The sequence below is a fragment of the Mus pahari genome, chromosome 7 (genome assembly GCF_900095145.1).
Source record: "Mus pahari chromosome 7, PAHARI_EIJ_v1.1, whole genome shotgun sequence".
Lineage (NCBI taxonomy): Eukaryota > Metazoa > Chordata > Mammalia > Rodentia > Muridae > Mus > Mus pahari.
The window spans coordinates 90,313,270-90,322,706 of NC_034596.1; positions in this window are offsets into that span (position 1 = coordinate 90,313,270).

A 9,437-nucleotide genomic window follows, 5' to 3' on the forward strand; every position below is an offset into this window, starting at 1 on the left:
TATGTGTGTGTATATGTGTATATGAATGCATGAGCACATCTATTTGAAAATATGCAAAGGCCAGAAGCCAACATTGAGTATCTTTCTCTTTTCATCTGATTTGAGACAGCATCTTTCACTAAACCTGGAATTCACTGATTGTCTCTGCCTGTCCATATCCCCTTCTTCACTTCAGACACAAGACTTAGAGGCATGTGCCTCAACCCATGTATTTGTCATGGATTCAGACACTCATGTCCTCATACTTACACAGAGACGACTTTCCCTACTGAGCCACCTTCTCAGTCTTCCATGGTGTTTTATGAATAGCCCCTTCCTAGTGCCTAACATATACCTTTTTTCTATAATCCCAATGGGAACGAATGGTTTTTTAAGGATATTATCTAGGAATTTATTGTCTTCTGAGATGAAAAAGGTCAACATAATGTATTAAAGAGAGATGTGCTGCATTCATGAGTAGTAGTAGTTGTTGTTATTTATGTATTGTGTTTAAGACAGAGTTTTTCTGTGTAAATCTGGCTGTCCTGGAACTCACTGGGTAGACCAGGCTGTCCGTAAACTGAAAGATCTATCTGCCTCTGCCTGCTGAGTGCTGGAATTAACAGTGTGGCTCACCACATTCCAACATGGGTAGTATTTTTAGGAAATTTTTTAAGAGATTAATACAAACTCTCACAATGTAAATGATCTTCTCTTTATCCTAGCCCAGCTGATCCCATCTCCATATTTGATCAAAAAAAAAAAAACCATACAATTATATAATATTTCTTAAGAGGCTGAGAAGTTGGAAAAATGTAATTTTTTCTCTTCATTCCCCATGTCTCTTTTCCTCCTTTGTTTTATTTTATTTTAATTTATTTTATTTTATATTTTAGCCTTCTGAAATGAAGATTATTTAACCAGTTCTGGGCATAGTACTCATCCTTTCAAAAGGAATTTCTGGAGACACCGCTGCCTAACGTTTACCTCCAGGTGTCCACTTTCTCAAGGTAACAAAAAGGGTTGTGAGCATTCTTATCTTAAAGTGATAAACAGATGTAAACAGAGCTCAGCCAATCGAGGCTACCACAGGCCTGTCTGACTAATTGCTTTGATAGATCATTCTCCTGATGCCTAATGTTGTTATTGCACCCAGCATAGCTGAGATAGCACATGTTTAACCCCTGACCTTCCAACTGCCAAGGCCTCCTGCCCAGGAACTAACTGCTCTCCATCATCACTTCCTCCCCACAGCAGCCAGAAAGAGATCTGTTTCTAAGCAAATAGCAAAGGCTCTGACCCCAGCATGAGTCACCAGCCTGTCTCCCCACTTCCAAGATTCCCCCTTTATGTATTTATTCAGCTTGACAGAGTTCCTGACAAAGAAATGGTGAGTTTTCACTTAAAGGGGATCCATATTAACTCTGAAGGACATCTATTTAAAAAAAAAATCTTAAATAGCATCTATAGGTTTTTTATGAGCCAGTTCAGCTTCATCTGCCCTCTTAATGGCAAAAATTTCATCAAAGGATAAACAAGAAGAAAGCCACAGAACAGATAAAAGAAAAATACCATGAGAGCATTTATTAAAATGTGGGGAAATTCTTACTTGTTCATTGCTTTAGGGCACTAATTTATAATTTCTCCAAGACGTGTTAGATGCCATTGCTAACAACAGAAGTTAAGAAGCAAGTGTATTTTAGCCAAGATAAGTCATCTCTCTCCTATTGAAAGTTTCACACATCTTATTCTCAAGACTTATACTGATCTAGTTTTAACAGATACTGCCAACACATGGTAATTCAGCCGCTGACAGTCCTGGTTGAGGAATGTGCAAAAATGCCACATTATGCAACATCACAGATGCATGAAGCAGGAAGAACACAAAAGTAAGTGATGGGTTTTAGAATTACTGGTGCTAATTAATGAAATTATATTGTCTTTATAAAGAAGCAGAAAATAAGGGGAGAAACAGGAAATCATCCTCCTTGCAGAGCTGATTTGAAATTCAATTCATTGCCTTTCAAAATTTCAAACTGATGTAGACTCAGAAAAAAAATTAGGATATAGTGCTTAGAGACAAGGTTCATTTAGACACATATTACATGTTAGTTTTCACTAAGCCGTTTAACCAAGAAAAAAAAAAAAGCATAGGTGTTTAATTATAAAGTAGTTACGATCTTTTCCACATATAGTTTAACCTAGTCTCTAGAATTTTAAAAACTCTCACAGATGATAAAAAACAAACAAACAAACAAAACTCATTATTTATGTTCCATAATGAATTCCTTAATGGCAACGATAGCATTATCCATTATTGTCTTTCATACATAATTCACTTTTAGCATTTTACTTGGTTTATTGAGGGAACAGGGTTGCAGTGTGTAAAATATTGAGTGGATGAATGGATACTGTGACAAGAAAACTGGGAAAAACCATACAGAACTAAAGGTATTTGGGCATCTTGACAGAGAACACGAAACAGAAAGTGCCGGTGGCATCAGAAGCAATTCTCCTCTATAGAGCTTCAAGGCTAATCAAATTTTCCTCTAAAGTGAAATTAACAAAGTTTTTCTTACTAGCTTCTGAAATTTTAGTGCTTTAAGGAACCAAGCTCGTAGACTAAACACGAAAAAAATACTTAATTCATTCAAACTAACGTTCTGTACTTTCAAACAAAATTCTACCTTAATCAAACTTATCTTCACATAATTTGAAATTAATGTGGCTAAATTCACACAATTTTAAGGAAACTTAACCTACAATGAAAGAGTTTATTATCCAAAATGAAACGAAATCTGCACTGATGGGCTTGAGGGTATAACTCCCTTGGTAGAGTACTCCTCTAGTTTACCTCCCCTGTTGATCCTCAACACTGTAGAAACCTCCCTTGGTAGTCCTCTCAAAGGGGAGGCAGGAGGATAAGAAATCCATATTCAGCTACTTTGTGAGTCTAAACCCAGCCTGGATTATGTGAAACCCTACTCAAAATAGGCTGAACACAAATAATTGCTATTCTATGACCCAATCAGAATATAAATAAATATATACAAAAAATCTAGAAATGATAGCAAACTTGTTAATTTGAAACTTTTGTAGAACATTTTAGGACTTAATTCATGTATATGATAATAATCTCTAATGATGTAAGTAAAATGCTTTGCCAAACAAATATCCTTTAAATGCTATTTTAATATCACATATCAATATTAATAACAACAAAAATAATAGATTTGAGATGATTCTAAAGTAATTGAATATTCCTTCATTCTTGGCATTTTAGAATTCTCACACTTATATATGAAAGCAGCACCCCTCTCACAGTCATTTCTTAAATATTAATATATGATGACCAAAAGACCTATGGCAAATTCTGCACCTGATGAAGTTATTCTCAGTATAATACTCTATACAATGGTTAGCTCCCAAATGCATAAGATTTACAAGAAATGTTTTTCAATATTTTGTTATTCCTAAAATTATTCAGATCTTTAAAAAAATTTTGCACTTGATAATATGAAACATTATACAAACACTTGACTGAATTTTCAATGGATACAAATGAAGTTTGACAAATTTGGGGGAAATTGGATGTCAAATTTTCTATGCCTGTAACTGTTTACCTATATATTCACTTATATATTTATTTGTTTTTCTTTGATAACATTTTGAATAGCTTTACAGGTGAAAGATACAGTTTCTATAGTTTCTAGTTCTCTGTGCAATAAAAGGAAATTAATTAATTAACTCTTTGAAGTGTTTAAGTAAGTGATAGCCATTACCTAGTCAATTTATATAAGCATCCACTATGGGAAAACTCCCTTTCATGGACTGTACTAACACCATTCATCAGCACATTGCAGAAAAACAACAGCAAGTCTGGGCTCAAGGGCTTAACTTCTCAGTATTGATATTTTAAAATTGTACTTCCCCTTTAAATAAATGTAAGTAATTGGATTTTTCTTCTGCAAAAATGGTGTGTCAAATAAATGTTGAAAATCAGAAAGCAGAGAGGTGGAGAAGTAATCATAATTTATTTTCCACAATGGAGTATTTCACAGTTTTTGTTTAACAAAACATATTTTACTCTACTTACACCTTGATCTATAGGACCCTGCTGATTACAAGTCTATAAATTGTATGAAGTGTTCTAAAAAAAAATCATAAAAAGTCAGCAAGGGGCTTTATATCATGAAGTCATTTGGTCCTTTCAAATCAAAACAGACTTTGATATTTAGTTTAAACACAACTGTATACTCTTATTAATAATGAATAGGGCCACTTGTTTCTACTTCATAAGCCCATGCTCCCAAGCTAGTGACATTTCTATTACCCGTGACCTAGGTATTAATCCTTGGCTTTAATTTTTCTTAAAGCTGACGTTTTTCGAATGTTGACTTAATGCTGAAACAATGAAAAACAACTTTCCCAGAAAGTTTAGCATATTGAACAAATAAATAAGGGTGGCCATTCTTGTTTGACTTGCCAAGCAACCTAAAACCCTTTTAGCCCAGGAAATTCTTATTTTCTCCACAGGAATTAGAGAATATCTTTTGGAAATTTAATAGATTAATTATATAAGCCCTATATTAACTTTATTTAAAAATAAAGTACCGGCTATTAATATTCATTCCCCACATGCAAAAATCCCTCTCTAGCCACACAGGACTAACACCTTCTTTGATTGAATGTTTTTCTATTGGCTCAGAAACTGACATCAATGGGGTTTTCCAATGTTCTGTTTTTAGTTCTTTGTTTTTAGTAGTGAGGTAGAGGAAAGATTAGATATTTGAAAAAGTAGCTATTTGGTAAATTCCTCTCGAACTTTTGGACATGATATAGCAAGATTCTAAATTAATCAAATGACAATAGAACTAAGAATGGAAGTATTAAAAATTTTAAATATGAGTAGACAATTTTTGAAAGCTGCATTCAAGTAGCTTTCTGAAGTATAACCCTTGATTCATTGACAAAAGTGCTATTTTATTGTTTGTGTAGGAAATATTCTGTCTTTTGTTAGGTTTTACAAAGGCAGAGGAAGGGGAATCTCTGTGAGTTCAAAGCTAGCCTGAATCTCTGTGAGTTCAAAGCTAGCCTGATCTACAGTATCAGAACCAGGTGATAATTTCAAGTGATAATTCATCTTGTATTTTTTCTTATCTGTATAAATGGAATATTGAAAATGGTGCTGTAAGGTTCAGTCTGTTATAGCAATTGGGTTGAGTGCCTAGCATCAGGAAAGTTCTCAGTTCATAATCATGGTCCTCATTATAATTATGTAGGTCATTACCAAAATTGGGAACATTATCTGTGTGGCCACTTGTAGCTTTTTAACCTTCATATTCCTGACCCAGGAATAAAGTAGAACCCACAGTATGGACAGAGTATCTGTTATCAAAAACCAAGAATATGATAGTTTGCATAACTTTGTAATTTGTGTATGTGATATTTGGGTACTAAAATTCTGTGGTTTTCCTCCATCTCATGATCTCCCTCATGTAGCAGTGAAAAAGGAAAACAATTATATTAATAGCACTGTCCAACACAGGCCTTGAATGAATGACTCCATTCGTCATCAGTTAAGCACTAAATAGCTTGTCTGTTACATTAAAGGTCAACAGGTAAGATCAAAAAGAGAAACATACAATAATAGTATTAATCCAACCTAGTAAGCTAGAGCCAGCATTGATCTTGTCACTGAAGAAGTGAAAAGAATATTTGAAATTTTAGGGCATTTTAGCTTTCATAGTGAGACTCTGTCTCCAAAATTCAAGGACTAAGCTACATATTCACGCACGTAGCTCAGTGGTAAAACATTTGCCTATCTTTAATACCCTAAAATAAGGTATATTTTTTTATGAATATGACTAAGGACTGTTATACTTTGATCTATGGTAAATAAAGAACTTCACACAATGTTTATTTCACAGTTTTAAAATATTATACTACAAGATTTGATTTCTAAGTGATAGTTGTTTTAATGCTCAGGTACACAAAAATGAGATTTTTAAACGACCATTTCAACTTCTGAAGAGTCTTGACTGGTGGCATTTTCTACCCGACCCTGAAGGCAAGAGACTTGAACAATAACAAGAAAGTTTCTTGTGTGTGCTTGGGAAATATAGAACAAACCTGGCAAAGTCTTCTGCTGCTCACTAAAACAAGATCCAAACGTTTTTCCGTTTTAGATTTTAATCAACAGGTTTTAGTCAAGAGACTATGAAAAGGTTCTGCATGTCAGACAGAATCATCTGGAGCCTTAGAGCCCTGTAATTACACAAGGGTCTGAGGTCCATCTTTAAGAAAGCTGTGTGGTCCAGGGAGCAAGGCAACTCAGTGGGAAAGAAAAGAAAGAAATTTCCAAAGCACTCAGCTAGCTTCTGCTGCAGGGTTTCTCCACAGTGCAGCAGAACCATGATCTTTAAACTCAAAATTTACATCCCCTTGGAAGAAAGAGAAACAAATTTGAAAGAAAAATTTCTTCCTTGCTCCCCCAGAATCTGAACCTATGTTATCCAGAAAAGAAGAAACATAACTGATCAAGTAACTTTTTAATTTTCTAAGCCAAACAAATACATTTCTCCAAAATCCATATATCTATTAATGAGAAAAAAATTAGGCCATCAAATAAGATCATGTCTTAAGGTAAAAAGTTAAACAAGGCTGAGTATCAATTTCAGCCCTAAAATACTTGCCTTGCATTGACAAAACTTTAGGTACAGTAAGTATGACACACACAAAATCACTGTGTCTTTTCACTTTAATGACTCTAAAGACTTCTTGCTATTAGAATTTAGAGGGCAGTGGTTGGTTATTTATGCTGTGAGTGGATAGAGGGGATAATCATATTTTCTAGAGTTTACCAGTCTTGCTCTGACTGATGGTTTAAGAAGAGGGGATAAACAATTTTTAAAGGTTTACAAAACCTAAGATTTCATTTAAGGATTTCCTATTATATATTTTTTATCTTTGTAAAATGTTGGTGTCTTAGTGTTTTATTGCTGCAAGGAGATGCCATGACCAAGGCAACATTTAATATAGGAAACATTTAATGAGGGCTTGTTTACAGTTTCAGAGGTTTAGTCCATTATCATCGTGGTGGTAATCATGGTGGCATGCATGCAGATTAAGACCTCAAAGCTCCACTTTCACAGTGACAAACTTCCTCTGACAAGGCCACACCTCTTCCAATAAGGCCACACCTCTTAAGCGTGCTTCTCCATATAGTCAAGCACTCCAACACATGAATCTATGAAGGCCATTCAAACCACCACAGTTGGTACTATGAATATTTTATTATTTTCAAATGCTTTTATATGAGGGGTAAATATGTTTTCAGTATACACTAATATCTGTTTTCTATTTTTCTTACTTGTACATTCAAATGTCAGAAACCTCATAGACATTGATGACATCTCCTCGTCATCATTTGGAATGGGCTAATTGTAGTATCATAAAGTGCAGTAAAAATGTACTCAGTACATACTGTCTACTGTAGGTTTTGAAGGCTATGCCTCACTATCTCTGTGTAATCAGGCCTTGAGTCATACTTTGACATCTCATTTCCTCCAGGGTTAACTCTATCTCTGTTACACACACACACACACACAAACACACACAAAAAAAAAAAAAAANNNNAGAGAGAGAGAGAGAGAGAGAGAGAGAGAGAGAGAGAGAGACCTTTATATATTTGAGAAAAAGACTGGGAGCCCAAGAGCCCAAAGTAGATATTAAAACAAAGGACAAAAATTGCCTCCAGTTGATTCATGCTCAGTCAATAGATGTATCATCAACTTGACACACAGAAGTGAAGGAAGAACCAGTAAAATGGTTGTAAATTGGAAATAAAGTGTCAAGGACTGACAGGTTTGAAACACAATTGTCTGATATCTCTGTCAAAATCCATAATAGAGTGAAGATGACCAAAGTATGGAAAAGTAGCAAAAGTCTGGATTTACCATATACAGAACAGTTGAGAGATAGAGTTGGGCTTTGCAAGTTGGTCAAATATAAGAATGAAAACTGGTTAGCCTGACTTTGTACATATTATGTTTTGCCTCATAGCTGTCAGATTTTTCTATCAGCATAGAGGACAAGATAGCACAACCTAGACAGAGAACATGCAGAAGCTGATAGTTTTCATTCTCAAGAGAAGCCCAAAGAAGTGGCTGTGAACAGCCTCTGGCATCTGGTAGGAGTTAGGGTACTGTCACCCACTTATCATGGTCTCCACTATTGGTGATAGAGAACACTCTGAGGTCAGTGACTCAGAGCTTAAGGAATGGCATCAATCTTTAGGACCCATAGATAAGGGAGGATACTTCCTCCTCCAAATTATATATAATTAGAGGATCTTCCCAGAAAATATGAGAGAATATAAGTATGTGCCTCATGATCAGCATGGTAGAAACTTCACATCAGATATCTTAAACCATTGGACTTTGTTACGAATCTTGAATATTCGACTGAAAACATATGAACTCTTGCATACTGGGAAATAGAAAGACCTCTTCTAAGTTGTACATCATGCAATAGATCTTAATTTTTCATTGGAGGACTTGATTAAGGTCATTTGCTTTAATTTAAAGAGAGTTTTAATTGTTCACTAAATAATTCCAAAGCCAGTACCTTGTCCATCTTCATGAACTTACTTTAATTCGTATGGGTTTTATAAAGATTTAACTATTAACACTTTTTGCTTTAAACAAACTGGGAGAAACTATAATATGCATCACGCAGACATTAAGTATATTAAACTATGATTATGCTTTGAGGAATGAACTTTGTGAAAGTCCTCTTAAGTGGAAGCATGGAAGTGCAAATTGTCTTGGAAGTTAGCATATTCAGCAGTATCCTGCGGTGTTCACCATTGCTTTTCAATATCGAGAGATAATATCAACCTGCACTGTTGCTTTTTTTTTTTTTTTCTTCTCAAAGCAGGTTCAAAACTTCTAAGTTCTAGACTCTACTGAAGTAGATAAGGTTGGCCACTTTGTTGTTAGTGTCCTTTCCTTGATGTATGTACAGACTTAAGTGGATATATGAACTATTGATGGGGAAGTGCTTCTCTTATCCCATTTCCCAAATCTTGCCCATGTATAACTGTCATTTTCAAATAAATAAATAAATAAATAAATAAATAAATAAATAAATAAATAAGCATCCTAGGAATTAGGCAACTCACAGAGAGCTCCCATCATTGTATGCCTTAATTTCCATCTCTGCATAGGTATCAATGGCTCTCCCATCAACCTGACATGGTGTCATTTTCTCCTGGCCTTTCTCTATTCAGTACTGAAAAATCCCATTGCTTACCAGGTAGAAAGCTTCAAGGTTCTGGACAGTAGATGACTCATAACCCAATTTTTATCATTCTCTGCATGAGTATGTCTTCCCCTATGGGTTTCCCAAACTATAATTATAGCCTGGGAGGAGGTTATTCATGGTGATGCCACTGG